Here is a 16,406-nt window from a genome sequence, read left to right on the forward strand (position 1 = left end):
TTGTCCTATAGCAAAGTTTGAGTTTAGGCTTTTTGAATCAGATTTGGTATGATGAAGGTCAGTCACTCTATTTTTTTAGATAATAATGCACACATACAATCAATCTCCCAATTTTTACTCTATTCTTTTATTAAAGGTATTTCTATGAAAGAAAATATGTTCTCTTTTCCCATGTAATATACAATATTGCTCTAAAATACCTTAAATTAAACTGAATGAAACAAACATAGTAGCTTAAATAAAATTTAGCCTGGACAGAGAATCAAGTTAATCATGCACTTACAGTTAAAATACAGAAAAAAAAAGGGAAATGCACAATCTTAAAAGTCTTATTAAGGACAAAAAAAAAATCTGAAATCTAGACTACTGACAATTTTTATCCCTTTTCTGCTGTAACTTTTGATTTAACTCACTAACCACTCTGCTAGCATTCACTGGCTTCCCACTTAAGTTTAAATAAAATCCAAATGCTTGGACATATACTACAAAGACATTATCTGTTTCATACTTACCTTTGTAACTTCATCTGGTGCCAAAATATACTCCCCCCATTCTGGCTGTTTTCTAGTTCCTACAATACACGTCATTCCCACTTCAAAATCTCTGAATTTGCAATTCCCTATACCCAGGTTGTTTTTGTACCCACTTCCTATAGCTGATTCCTTCCCATCTTTCAAGGATGACAATGTTCCACCTTAATAGATTGTCCTCTCATTAATTACTTTTTAATTTCTGTACCCAGACTGTTTCCTTCTAAGCATGCATCACAATTTGTAATTGTGTATTTATTTATTGTGCTTCTTAATGTCTGTCTCCCTCTATGGATGCTGAGAACCTAGAAAGAGGGATAGTATAAATATAACACTTAGCGTCTAGGAGAAAGTTAGCCTATAGTGCATGGTCAATAAATAATTGGGAACCCTCCAAGAGGAAAACTGGATTCTTTGGAAAGTAATCCAGGAAGGTTAAGGAAAACTCTCTTCTAAAAGTTTTTCTTCCAGAGTGATTCCTGAGTACTGAGAAGATGCCCTTTGAGTGAAGTGAATGTGAGCTGTGTGGAGGACAGGCTCTTGGTTCTCCAGCCAGGCATCAGGGCTGTGCCACTGAGGGAGAGCCAAGTTCAGGACACTGGTCCACAAGAGACCTCCCAGCTCCACGTATATATCAAATGGTGAAAATCTCCTAGAGATCTCCATCTCAACACCAAGACCCAGCTCCACTCAATTACCAGCAAGCTACAATGCAGGACACCCTATGCCAAACAACTAGCAAGAAAGGAACACAACCCCATCCATTAGAACAGAGGCTGCCTAAAATCATAATAAGGCCACAGACACCTCAAAACACACCACCAGACATGGACGTGCAGAGAAGAAAGACAAGATCCAGCCTCATCCACGAGAACACAGGCACTAGTCCCCTCCACCAGGAAGCTTACACAACCCACTGAACCAACCTTAGCCACTGCGGATAGACATCAATAAAAATGGGAACTACAAACATGCAGACTGAAAAAAGGAGACCCCAAACACAGTAAGTTAAGCAAAATGAGAAGATAGAGGAAAATACAGCAGATGAAATAGCAAAACAAAAACCCACCAGACCTAAAACATGAAGAGGAAATAAGCAGTCTACCTGAAAAAGAATTCAGAATAATGATAGTAAAGATGATCCAAAATCTTGAAAATACAACGGAGAAAATACAAGAAATGTTTAAAAGGGCCTAGAAGAACTAAAGAGCAAACATCAGAGATGAACAAAACAATAAATGAAATTTAAAATTCTCTAGAAGGGATCAATAGCAAAATAACTGAAGCAGAAGAACAGATAAGTGACCAGAAAGATAAAATAGTGCAACTAACTACTGCAGAGCAGAAAAAAGAAAAAGGAATGAAAAGAATTGAAGACAGTCACAGAGACCTCTGGGACAACATTAAATGCACCAACATTCAAATTATAGGGGTCCCAGAAGAAGAAGAGAAAAAGAAAGGAACTAAGAAAATATTTGAAGAGATTATAGTTGAAAACTACCCTAATATGGGAAAGGAAATAGTTAATCAAGTCCATGAAGCACAGATGGTCCCATACAGGACAAATGCAAGGAGAAACACGCCAAGACACATACTAATCAAACTATCAAAAATTAAATACAAAGATCAAGTATTAAAAGCAGCAAGGAAAAATAACGAATAAGGGAATCCCCATAAGGTTAACAGCTGAACTTTCAGCAGAAACTCTGCAAGCCAGAAGGGAGAGGCAGGACATATTTAAAATGATGAAAGAGAAAAACCTACAACCAAGATTACTCTAACCAACAAGGATCTCATTCAGATTTGACAGAGAAATTAAAAGCTTTACAGACAAGCAAAAGCTACGAGAATTCAGCACCAACAAACCAGCTTTACAATAAATGCTAAAGGAACTTCTCTAGGCAGGAAACACAAGAGAAGGAAAAGACCTAAAATAACAAACCCAAAACAATTAAGAAAATGTTACTAGGAACATACATATTGATAATTACCTTAAATGTAAATGGATTAAATGCTCCAACCAAAAGACATAGACTGGCTGAATGGATACAAAAACAAGACCCATATATATGCTGTCTACAAGGGATTGACTTCAGATCTAGGGACACATACAGACTGAAAGTGAGGTGATGGAAAAAGATATTCCATGCAAATGGAAATCAAAAGAAAGCTGGAGTAGCAATTCTCATATCAGACAAAATAGACTTTAAAACAAAGACTATTACCAGAGGCAGAGAAGGACAACACATAATGATCGAGGGATAAATCCAAGAAGAAGATATAACAACTGTTAATATTTATGCACCCAACATAGGAGCACCTCAATACATAAGGCAAATACTAACAGCCATAAAAGGGGAAATCGACAGTAACACAATCATAGTAGGGGACTTTAACACCCCACTTTCACCAATGGACAGATCATCCAAAATGAAAATAAATAAGGAAACCCAAGCTTTAAATGATACTTTAAACAAGATGGACATAATTGATATTTATAGGACATTCCATCCAAAAACAATAGAATACACACTTTTCTCAAGTGCTCATGGAACATTCTCCAGGATAGATCATATCTTGGGTCACAAATCATGTCTTGGTAAATTTAAGAAAATTGAAATTGTATCAAGTATCTTTTCCGACCACAATGCTATGAGACTAGATATCAATTACAGGAAAAAATCTGTAAGAAATACAAACACATGGAGGCTAAACAACACACTACTTAATAACCAAGAGATCACCGAAGAAATCAAAGAGGAAAAAAAATACCTAGAAACAAATGACAATGAAAGCATGACAACCCAAAACTTATGGGATGCATCAAAAGCAGTCTTAAGAGGGAAGTTTACAGCTATACAAGCCTACCTTAAGAAACAAGAAACATCTCAAATAAACAACCTAACTTTACACCTAAAGCAATTAGAGAAAGAAGAACCAAAAAACCCCACAGTTAGCAGAAGGAAATACATCATAAAGATCAGATCAGAAATAAATGAAAAAGAAATGAAGAAAATGATAGCAAAGATCAATAAAACTAAAAGCTGTTTCTTTGAGAAGATAAACAAAATTGATAAACCATTAGCCAGACTTATCAGAAAAAAAAGGGAGAAGACTCAAATCTATAGAATTAGAAATGAAAAAGGAGAAGTAACAACTCATGCTGCAGAAATACAAAGGCTCATGAGAGATTACTACAAGAAACTATATACCAATAAAATGGACAACCTGGATGAAATGAACAAATTCTTACAAATGCACAACCTTCCGAGACTGAACAAGGAAGAAACAGAAAATATGAACAGACCAATCACAAGCACTGAAATTGAAACTGTGATTTAAAGTGTTCCAACAAACAAAAGCCCAGGACCTGATGGCTTCACAGGCAAATTCTATCAAACATTTAGAGAAGAGCTAACACCTATCCTTCTCAAAATCTTCCAAAGTATAGCAGAGAGGAGAACACTCACAAACTCATTCTACGAGGCCACCATCACTCTGATACCAAAACCAGACAAAGATGTCCGAAAGAAAGAAAACTACAGACCAATATCACTGATGAACATCGATGTAAAAATCCTCAACAAAATACTAGCAAACAGAATCCAACAGCACATTAAAAGGATCATACACTATGATCAAGTGGGGTTTATCTCAGGAATGCAAGCATTCTTCAGTATATGCAAATCAATCGTGATACACCATATTAACAAATTGAAGGAGAAAAACCATATGATCATCTCAATAGATGCAGAGAAAGCTTTCGACAAAATTCAACACCCATTTATCATAAAAAGCCTCCCTAAAGTAGGCACAGAGGAAAGTTACATCAACATAATAAAGGCCATATATGACAGACCCACAACCAACATTGTCCTTAATGGTGAAAAACTGAAACCATTTCCACTAAGATCAGAAACAAGACAAGGTTGCCCACTCTCACCACTATTATTCAACATAATTTTGGAAGTTTTAGCCACAGCAATCAGAGAGAAAAAGAAATAAAAGAATCCAAATTGGAAAAGAAGAAGTAAAGCTGTCACTGTTTGAACATGACATGATAACATACATAGAGAGTCCTAAAGATGTTACCAGAAAACTACTAGAGCTAATCAATGAATTTGGTAAAGTAGCAGGATACAAAATTAATGCACAGAAATCTCTGGCATTCCTATACACTAATGATGAAAAATCAAAAAGACTCATGTACCAAAATGTTAATTGCAGCTCTATTTACATAAGCCAGGACATGGAAGCTACCTAATTGTCCATCAACTGATGAATGGATAAAGAAGATGTGGCACATATATACAATGGAATATTACTCAGCCATAAAAAGGAATGGAACTGAGTTATTTGTAGTGAGGTGGATAGACCTACAGACTGTCATACAGAGTGAAGTAAGTCAGAAAGAGAAAAACAAATACCGTATGCTAACACACACATATATATATATAGAATCTAAAAAGAAACAAACAAACATAAAACAACAAAAAAAGAAAATGTTCAGAAGAACCTAGGCACTAGACGGGAATAAAGATGCAGACCTACTAGAGAATGGACTTGAGGATATGGGGAGGGGGAAGGGTAAGCTGGGACAAAGTGAGAGTGGCATGTATATATATACACTACCAAACGTAAAATAGATAGCTAGTGGGAAGCAGCCACATAGCACAGAGAGATCAGCTTGGTGCTTACTGACCACTTAGAGGGGTGGGATTGGGAGGGTGGGAGGGAGACACAAGAGGGAAGAGATATGGGGACATATGTGTATTTATAACTGATTCACTTTGTTATAAAGTGGAAACTGACACACCATTGTAAAGCAATTATACTCTAATAAAGATGTTTTTAAAAATAGTAAAAAAAATAAACAATTGGTAAGTGAATGATCAGATATAAATAAATAAATAAATTCATACATACATACATACATACATACAGGCCATACTAATAAAAGCATACTTCAAAGCCTCTTTTGTAAAGAGCCATAGCTTGTCTTATAGCAAATATATTTTTTAACCTGTCTTGCTGCTGAGTGTGTATCCAAAGTTCAAAGCAATATATAATAATTAACAGACAAAATTCATAGAGCCACAAAATATTAAGGTCAAAAGGGATTTGAAATACTCGCTTTAGTATTTTACTCTTTTCTAGAGCTTAATATAATGTAGATCCAGACATTTAGAACACAAAATCAAGGCACCACTAAGCAGCAGTCCTAAAAAGTAAATCCAGAGGAGAAAGACCAGAGGTTGTGTCCCAGAAGCTGTCAAAGGCTAAGGGTGAGATTAAATGTTAAAAAAAAAAAAAAGCTGAAGATTCTAAAGGGAATCTTAAGATGTTCTGCTTGCTCCACCCTGCCTGCCTCTCTATCCAACACCCACTGCTCTCCCACTCATTCAGAGAATTCCATTACACTGGTATTGCTCATATAGTTTTCACTGGCTAAAATAATTTTCCTTTTATTTAGCTGAATGACTCACTTTTAAATATCACCTCCATGTTCCTGAAAAATAGATCATTCCTGTTTTACTCATTTGTAGCATCCATAATTTTCTTAGATAGAATCTGTATTAATTTTTGCCTATGTAGTGTCTTTGTTTCTGCCCCCTTACTTGATTTATTTGTAGGGCACATATTGTATCTATTTTCTTTGCCATTTTGTATTAGTTTCCTAGGGAAGCCATAACAAAGTACCAGAGATTGAGTGGCTGCAACAACAATTACGGAGGCTGGGAATTGAGATCAAGGTGCCCGCAGGACTGGTTTCTTCCAAGAGCTCTCCGCTTGGCTTGTAGATAGCTGTGTTCTCCCTGTAGCTGTGCATGGTCTTCTCTCTGTGTGTTTGTGTCTTAATCTCCTCTTTCTTTAAGGACATCCGTCATATTGGATTAGGACCCATCCTAAAATTTTCACTTTAACTTAATTACCTCTTTAAAGATCGTATCTCCAAAATGCAGTCACTTTCTGCAGCCCTGGACTTTAGGACTTCTTTGGGGGGGGGGGGGTATAATTCTGTCCATAACACCATTATATTACCAGCTCATTTCTCAGAACCTGGTACATAATAGGTGTTTTTATTTTAAAATAAGATATTTATAAAAGACATGAATTATTTAGTGCAATATTTCTTTGTTCAGTTAAAAGAAATGAGGAACAAACCACTTTTGATGAAATCCTGCAAAACAGCTTCTCAAAAACTGTACTTCCAGTAAAAATATAGTGATTTTGGCTTTTAAATATTAAACAGCCAAGTTTTCTCTGAAAGGTTCAGGTAGGTCTTTTAAATGAACACCTCAAGAAAGGACAGGGCTTCCCTGGTGGCGCAGTGGTTGAGAGTCCGCCTGCCGATGCAGGGGACACAGGTTCATACCCCGATCCGGAAAGATCCCACATGCCGTGGAGTGGTTAGGCCCGTGAGCCATGGCTGCTGAGCCTGCGCGTCCGGAGCCTGTTCTCCGCAACAGGAGAGAAAGAAAGGACAATCCAGTAAACTTTTCAGCTAGAGAAGCAAAAGAGATAAATCTTGAGGCTAAAATCTATGGATGATTTCAAAGATTCAAATGTTTGTAAGTAGAGTGTTTAGTCTTAGTTGTATCAAACATGTGAAGTGTTTGTAAATTGTACCTTCCTTGTTAATGAAGTCATTGCTCTTAAATTTGTGAAGTAAATACATTTGAGGTTGGATTTTGTTAGGTCAATAATAAGATACTATCTTCATAGATTCCTCATGTTTTAGAATAATTATAGGAATAACCATAAATATTAATTCCTATTCAATATGTATGTGCTCTGGAACCCCAAGGCGTGAATAGCAACATCTTATTACATGAACCAGAGTATTCATTAAGTGCTTTTGGATAATCTTTAAAGAGTACATTAAAATTCAAGTGTTACTATGCATATGGATAGTCTATAAAACTCAAAGAAAGGTTTCAGGAGTAACTGGTGAATACCTCCCTAGAGTAAAAACTTATTAATCAAAATATCAACATTAAAGAAAAGAAGGTCAAGTGGTTACACAGAGCCAAGTTTCTTAACAATAAACCTAAGAGAAGGATATTTTGATAAAGAATGGCATTGTGTGTCATAATTCCAGAATTCCAACAATACGTTGTTTCAGTGCAGTTCATTTATAAATGCTTTGTTGCTCTTTTGCTTTTCATTGTTATTGTGTTCTATTTTATTTTGTTTTGTTTTTATATTTGTAAGGTGTTGGCATATATTTGTGAAACACCAGTAAAGAGACATTTAGAAATACTACTATGAAATTTGATGACTTCGATGTTTTTAAATTTTATTTTTTAAATATCACATACAATTCACTTTCTCTTTTGATGTACAGTTTTATGAATTTTAACACATGTATAGATACATGTAACTATGCCCATAATAGGACAGAAAGCTGTTCCATCACTCCAAAAACTCTCTTGGGCTATCTCTTTATGGTCATACTCTTCCCTCAAACCCAACCCCTAGAACAATGATGTTCTCCCTCACTAGAGATTTGTATGTTTGAGAATGTTACATAAATGGAAGCACATCCAATTTACCTTTTTAAGACTGACTTCTTTCATTCATCCTAATACATTTAAGTTTTGTCCACTTGCATGTATCAATAGTTCATTCCTTGAATATATGTATATGTATAACTGAATTACTTTGCTATACACCTGACACTAAGAAAACATTGTAAATTAACTATAATCCAATACAATTTAAATAAATAAATGGGAGAAGAAAAATGATAAAAATAGTTCATTTCTTTTTATTGCTCATTCTCTTTAATAAAATAGTATTCCATTTTATCAATTTATCACAATATATTTACTCATTCTCTCATTGAAGGACATTGAGTTGTTTCCAGTTTTGGCAATATGAATAAAGCTGCTGTAAACATTAATATGCAGTTTTTTATTGTGAGTGTAAATTTTCATTTCTCTAAGGTAAATGCCTAAGAGTAGGATTGCTACATTATATAAACGGTGTATGTTTAAACTTATAAGAAACCGTCTAATTATCTTCCAGAGTGGCTGTGAAATGTTGAACTCTCACTAGCCATATGTGAGATATCGAGTTATTCCACATATCACTAGAAATTATTGTCAGTATTTTTTCAATTTTAGCCATTCCAGTAGGAAATACAACGGTTTCTCATCCTGGCTGTAATTTGTATTTTCGTAAAGATGAATAATGCTGAACATCTTTTCATGTGTGTATTTACTATTTTTATATTCTCTGTGGTGAAGTTTTGCTAAAATCCTTCACCTGGTTTTCCATATGGTTGGTTATTTTCTTATTGTTGAGCCTTATTTGTCTTTATATATTTTTCATACAAGTCTTTTGCTGGATATGTGTAAATATTGTAAATATTTTCTCTGATTTGGTCACTTGTCTTCATTCTTTAGACATGTTTTCTGCAAGGAAAAATATTTGATTTTGATGAAATCCAATTTATCATTTTTTATGGACTATACTTTTGGTTATCTAAGAATTTTTTGCCTCAGCCTAAGTCACAAAGATTTTTCTCCTAAATCTCTTTCTAGGTGTTTTATATTCTTATGTTTTATATTTATAATCAATTTTGAGTTAATTTTTGTATGGGTGTGAGGTTTAATTTGAGGTTTATTTTTTTACATATGTATGATCAGTTGGTCCAACACCTCTTGTTAAAAAAAAAACAAAAACAACTAACCTTTCTTTATTGATTTGTTTTTGCATCTTTGTCAAAAATGAATTGCTCATATTTGTTTGGGTCTATTTCTAGAATATTCTCTTCCATTCATCTACATCTTTATTCCTTTGGCAATACCACAATATTTTGATTATTGTAGCCCTTTATATTAAGTCTTAACATTGGTAATATGATTCCTCCCACGTACTTCTTCTATTCTTAAATTATTGTAGCTGTTGCAGTTCTTTTGCCTTTCCATATAACTTTTAAAATCACCTGGTGAATATCTACAAAATCATCTCCTGAAGTTTTGGTTAGTATTGTGTTAAATGTATGGATCAATCTGAAGAGAACTGACATGTTTACTATGTTGAACATTCAAATCCATAAATATTGTAAGTGTCTCTATTGAGGTCTTTTTGATTTCTAACATCAGGATTTTTTTAGTTTGTAGCATTCAAATTCTGCACATGTTTTGTGAGATATGTACATATTTAATTTTCTGGAGTTGTAATTGTAATTGGTTTTATTTTTTCTTTTAAAATTTGCTTTCTATTTGTACATTAGTGTATAGAAATACAATCGACTTTTGTGTGTTGATTTTATATCTTTGACCTTGCTAAATTGACTTGTTAGTTCTAGGAGGGATTTTAAAAAATATAGTCCCTGGGATTTCCTACATATATAATCATGGTGACTATAAGTAGAGATAATTTTATTTCTTCATTTCTAAACTACATGTCTTTTATTTCTTTTCTTTGCCTCATTGCACTGGCTAAGAACAACAGTACTACGTTGGAGAGGAGTGGTAAACACAAATATCCTTCCCTTCTTCTCAACCTTAAAGGGAAAACATTCAGACACTTTGGATAACCATGCCACTTTTGATGTACTAGGCTGTGTAAGAGAAGCCAGTAACCAACTGTTTCTTTTTTCCTAGGTAAGGGGTCTTTAACTTCATCTACAAACTAGGCTGTTATAGTTGATGTAATTTCTATCCCTTTCAGATGACACCTTGAGACCCGATCCTATCTTTCCAGCACTTTCTGGGGAAGGAAAGGAAAGAATCCTTTCAAGTGATCAAAACCCAAAAGTGGCTATTGACTCTGGCAAGCCACATCTAACTTGATGAAAAGTCCACATTCAAAAGAGCCTTCTACTCTGAGGTCAGTATTTATTTAAACTTATGATTGAGGAACATATTCTCTTTCCTAAACTAAACTAACTTAAAATTAGCAGTTTCATATCTTTTCAAATGCTCTGCATGAAATATTACTCAAATCATTTGAATCATCTTATGGTCTAGAGATAATATAATGTAATGTCTAAGTAAGCCACAAAAAATAATTCTTCAACAAATATTAACACATATACCTAGGATAATGAGATGCATGTTTAAATATACATGTTATATTATATACTTGTATTCATATTAAATGTATGATACATATATATGTCATATATAAATGTACATAATTATATAAACTCCTCTGAAAACCTAGGAAAAGTTAATAGTGTTTAATACTAATAGGTCTCTCAACTGATAATCAAAAATAATAAGGACCTATTGTTTTTGTTTTTGGGTGATTTAAAAATCTTTATTGGAGTACAATTGCTTTATAATGGTGTGTTAATTTCTGCTTTATAACAAAGTGAATAAGCTATACATATACATATATCCCCATATCTCCTCCCTCTTGCGTCTCCCTCTGACCCTCCCAATCCTACCCCTCTAGGTGGTCACAAAGCACTGAGCTGATCATCCTGTGCTATGTGGCTGCTTCCCACTAGCCTATCTTTTTACATTTGGTAGTGTATAGATGTCCATGACACTCTCTCACTTTGTCCCAGCTTACCCTTCCAATTCCCCTTGTCCTCATGTCCATTCTCTATGTCTGTGTCTCTTCCTGTCCTGCTCCTGGTTCTTCAAAACCACTTTTTTTTTTTCTTTAGATTCCATATATATGTGTTAGCATACAGTGTTTTTCTCTTTCTTACTTACTTCACTCTGTATGACAGACTCTTGGTCCACTCATCTCACTACAAATAACTCAGTTTCATTTCTTTTTATGGCTGAGTAATATTCCAAGGTATATATGTGCCACATCTTTATCCATTCATCTGTTGATGAACAATTAGGCTGCTTCCATGTCCTGGCTATTGTACATAGACCTGCATTGAACATTGTGGTACATGACACTTTTTGAATTATGGTTTCCTCAGGGTACATGACCAGTAGATGGATTGCTGGGTCATATGATAGTTCTATTTTTAGTTTCTCAAGGAACCTCCATAATGTTCTCCATAGTGGTTGTATCAATTTACACTCTTATCAACAGTGCTAGAGAGTTCACTTTTCTCCACACCCTCCCAGGATTTATTGTTTGTAGATTTTTTGATGATGACCATTCTGACTGGTGTGAGGTGATACCTCATTGTAGTTTTGATTTGCATTTCTCTAATGATTAGTGACATTGAGCATATTTTTTGTGTCTGTTGGCAATCTGTATTTCTTCTTTGGACAAATGTCCATTTAGGTTTTCTGCCAGTTTTTGGATTGGGTTGTTTGTTTCTTGATATGGAGCTGCATGAGCTGCTTGTACATTTTGGAGATTAATTTTTTGTCAATTGCTTTGTGTGCAAGTATTTTCTCCCATTATGAGGGTTATCTTTTCATCTTGTTTATGGTTTCCTTGGCTGTGATAAAACTTTTAAGCTTTTTGTTTATTTTTGTTTATTTTTGATTTTATCTCCATTTCCCTAGGAGGTGGGTCAAAAAGGATCTTGCTGTGATTTATATCATAGAGTGTTCTGCTTATGTTTTCCTCTAAGAGTTTTATAGTGTCTGGCCTTACATTTAGGTCTTTAACCCATTTTGAGTTTATTTTTGTGTATGGTGTTAGGAAGTGTTCTAATTTCAATCTTTTACATGTAGCTGTCCAGTTTTCCCAGCACCATTTATTGAAGAAGTTTTCTTTTCTCCATTTTATATTCTTGCCTCCTTTATGAAAAATAAGGTGACCATATGTGTGTGGGTTTATCTCTGGGCTTTCTATACTGTTCCATTGATCTATCTTTCTGTTTTTGTGCCAGTACCATACTGTCTTGATTGCTGTAGCTTTGTAGTATAGTCTGAAGTCCAGAAGCCTGATTCCTTCAGCTCCGTTTTACTTTCTCAAGGTTGCTTTGGCTATTCGGGGTCTTTTGTGTTTCCATACAAATCATGAAGTTATTTGTTCTAGTTCTGTGAAAATGCCATTAATAGTTTGACAAGGATTGCATTGAATCTGTAGATTGGTTTGGGTAGTACAGTCATTTTCACAATGTTGATTCCTCTAATCCAAGAACATGGTATATCTCTCTATCTGTTGGTATCACCTTTAATTTCTTTCATCAGTGTCTTACAGTTTTCTGCATACAGGGCTTTTGTCTCCCTAGGTAGGTTTATTCCTAGGTATTTTATTCTTTTTGTTGCAATGGTAAATTAGAGTATTTCCTTAATTTCTCTTTCAGATATTTCATCATTAGTGTATAGCAATGCAAGAGATTTCTGTGCCTTAATTTTGTATCCTGCTAGTTTACCAATTGCATTGATTAGCTCTAGTAGTTTTCTGGTAGCATCTTTAGGATTCTCTGTGTATAGTATCATGTCATCTGTAAACAGTGACAGATTTACTTCTTCTTTTCCCATTTGGATTCCTTTAATTACTTTTTCTTCTGTGATTGCTATGGCTAAAACATCTATTATTATTATTACATCTACTATTAAACATCTATGTTTAATAGTAGTGGTGAGAGTGGACAACTTTGTCTTGTTCCTGATCTTAGAGGAAATTGTTTCAATTTTTCACCATTGAGAACAATGCTGACTGTGCGTTTGTCATATATGGCCTTTATTATTTTGAGGTAAGTTCCCTCTATGCCTACTTTCTGGAGGGTTTTTATCATAAAAGGATGTTGAATTTTGTTGAAAGCTTTTTCTGCATGTATTGAGAAGATCATATGGTTTTTCTCCTTCAGTTTGTTAATATGGTTTATCAAATTGCTTGATTTGTGTATATTGAAGAATCCTTGCATTCCTGGGATAAACCCCAATTGATCATGGTGTGTGATCCTTTTCATGTGCTTGTTGCAAGCTGTTTGCTAGAATTTTGTTGAGGATTTTCGCATCTATATTCATCAGTGATATTGGTCTGGAATTTTCATTTTTGTAGTATCTTTGTCTGGTTTTGGTATCAGGGTCATGGTGGCCTCATAGAATGAATTTGGGAATGTTCCTCCCTCTGCTATATTTTGGAAGAGTTTGAGAAGGATAGGTGTTAGCTCTTCTCTAAATGTTTGATAGAATTCACCTGTGAAGCCATCTGGTCCTGGGCTTCTGTTTGTTGGAAGATTTTTAATCACAGTTTCAATTTCAGTGCTTGTGATTGGTCTGCTCATATTTTCTATTTCTTCCTTGTTCAGTCTGAGAAGGCTGTGCATTTGTAAGAATTTTTCCATTTTATCCAGGTTGTCCATTTTATTGGCATAGAGTTGCTTATAGTAATCTATCATTATCCTTTGTATTTCTGCAGCATCAGTTGTTACTTCTCCTTTTCCATGTCTAAATCTGTTGATTTGGATCTTCTCCCTTTTTTTCTTGATGAGTCTGGCTAATGGTTTATCAATTTTGTTTATCTTCTCAAAGAATCAGCTTTTAGGTTTATTGATCTTTGCTATTGTTTCTTTCATTTCTTTTTCATTTATTTCTCATCTGATCTTTATGATTCCTTTCCTTCTGCTGACTTTGGGTTTTTTTTTGTTCTTCTGCCTCTAACTGCTTTAGGTGTAAGGTTAGGTTGTTTTTTTTGTGGTGTTTCTTGTTTCTTGAGGTACGACTGTATTGCTGTAAACTTCCCTCTTTGAATTGTTTTTCTACACCCCATAGGTTTTGGGTCTTTTGTTTTCATTGTTATTTTTTTTCTAGGTATTTTATGATTTCCTCTTTAATTTCTTCACTGATCTCTTGGTAATTTAGTAGTGTATTGTGTGACCTCCTTGTGTTTGTATTTTTTACAGATTTTCTCCTGTAATTGAGATCTAGTCTCATAGTGCTGTGGTCAGAAAAGATACTTGATACGATTTCAATTTTCTTAAATTTACAGAGTGTTGATTTTTGACCCAAGATATGATCTATCCTGGAGATTGTTCCATGAGCAATTGAGAAGAAAGTGTATTCTGTTGTTTTTGTATGGAATATCCTATAAATATCAGTTCAGTCCATCTTGTTTAATGTATCATTTAAAGCTTGTGTTTCCTTATTTATTTTCATTTTGGATGATCTGTCCATTGTTGAACGTGGGTTTTAAAGTCCCCTACTATGATTGTGCGACTGTTGATTTCCCCTTTTGTGGCTGTTAAATTTTAGTTATGTATTGAGGTGCTCTTATGTTTGGTGCATAAAGATTTACAACAGTTATATCTTCTTCTTGGATTGATCCCTTAATCATTATGTAGTGTCCTTCTTTGTCTCTTGTAATAGTCTTTATTGTAAAGTGTATTTTGTCTGATATGAGAATTACTACTCCAGCTTTGTTTTGATTTCCATTTGCATGAAATATATATTTTTCCATCCCCTCACTTTCAGTCTGTATGTGTCCCTAGGTATGAAGTGAGTCTCTTGTAGACAGCATATGTATAGGTATTGTTTTTATATCCATTCAGCCAGTCTATATCTTTTGGTTGGAGCATTTAATCCATTTACATTTAAGGTAATTAGCAATATGTATGTTCTATTACCATTTTCTTAATTGTTTTGGTTTTGTTATTGTAGGTCTTTTCCTTCTCTTGTGTTTCCTGCCTAGAGAAGTTCTTTTAGCATTTGTTGTAAAGCTGGTTTATTGGTGCTGAATTCTCTTAGCTTTTACTTGCCTGTAAAGGTTTTAATTTCTCCATCAAATCTGAATGAGATCCTTGCTGTGTAGAGTAATCTTGGTTGTAGTTTTTTGCCTTTCATCACTTTAAATATGTCCTGCCACTCCCTTCTGGTTTGCAGAGCTTCTGCTGAAAGATCAGCTTTTAATGTTATGGGGATTCCCTTGTATGTTATTTGTTGTTTTTCCCTTGCTACTTTTTAATTTTTTCTTTTTATTTAATTTTTGATAGTTCGATTAATATGTGTCTTGGTGTGTTGCTCCTTGCATTTATCCTGTGTGGGACTCTGTGTGTTTCCTGGAGTTTATTGACTATTTTTCTTTCCCATATTAGTCAAGTTTTCAACTATAATCTCTTCATATATTTTCTCAGTCCCTTTCTTTTCCTCTTCTTCTTCTGGGACACTTATAATTCGAATATTGGTGCATTTAATGTCCCGGAAATCTCTGAGACTGTCCTCAATTCTTTCCATTCTTTTTTCTTTATTATGCTCTTTGGCAGTTATTTTCACTATTTTATCTTCCAGGTCACTTATCCATTCTTCTGCCTCAGTTATTCTGCTATTGATTCCTTCCAGAGAATTTTTAATTTCATTTGTTGTGTTGTTCAACATTGTTTGTTTGCTCTTTAGTTCTTCTGGTCCTTGTTAAACACATCTTGTATTTTCTTCATTCTATTTCCACGATTTTGCATCATCTTTACTATCATTGCTCTGAATTCTTTTTCAGGTTGACTGCCTATTTCTTCTTAGTTTGTTAGGTCTGGTGGGTTTTAACCTTGCTCCTTCATCTCCTGTGTGTTTCTTCTCATTTTGCTTAACTTACTGTGTTTGGGGTCTCCTTTACACAGGCTGCAGGTTCATTGTTCCCGTTATTTTTGGTGTCTGCCCCCAATGGGTATGGTTGGTTCAGTGGGTTGTGTAGGCTTCCTGGTGGAGTGGACTAGTGCCTGTGTTCTGGCGGATGAAGCTGGATCTTTTGTTTCTGGTGGGCAGGACCATGTCTGGTGGTGTGTTTTGGGGTGCCTGTGACCTTATTATGATTTTATGCAGCCTCTCTGCTAATGGGTGGGGTTGTCTTCCTGTCTTACTTGTTGTTTGACATAGGGTGTCTAGCACTGTAGCTTGCTGGTCATTGAGTGGAGTTGGTTCTTAGCATTGAGATGGAAATCTCTGAGAGAGCTTTTGCCATTTGATATTACGTAGAGCTTAGAGGTCTCTGGTGGACCAATGTCCTGAACTTGGCTTTCCCACCTCAGAAGCACAGGCCTGACACCTGGCCAGAGCA

Source organism: Tursiops truncatus, chromosome 20, assembly GCF_011762595.2.
Source record: "Tursiops truncatus isolate mTurTru1 chromosome 20, mTurTru1.mat.Y, whole genome shotgun sequence".
Lineage (NCBI taxonomy): Eukaryota > Metazoa > Chordata > Mammalia > Artiodactyla > Delphinidae > Tursiops > Tursiops truncatus.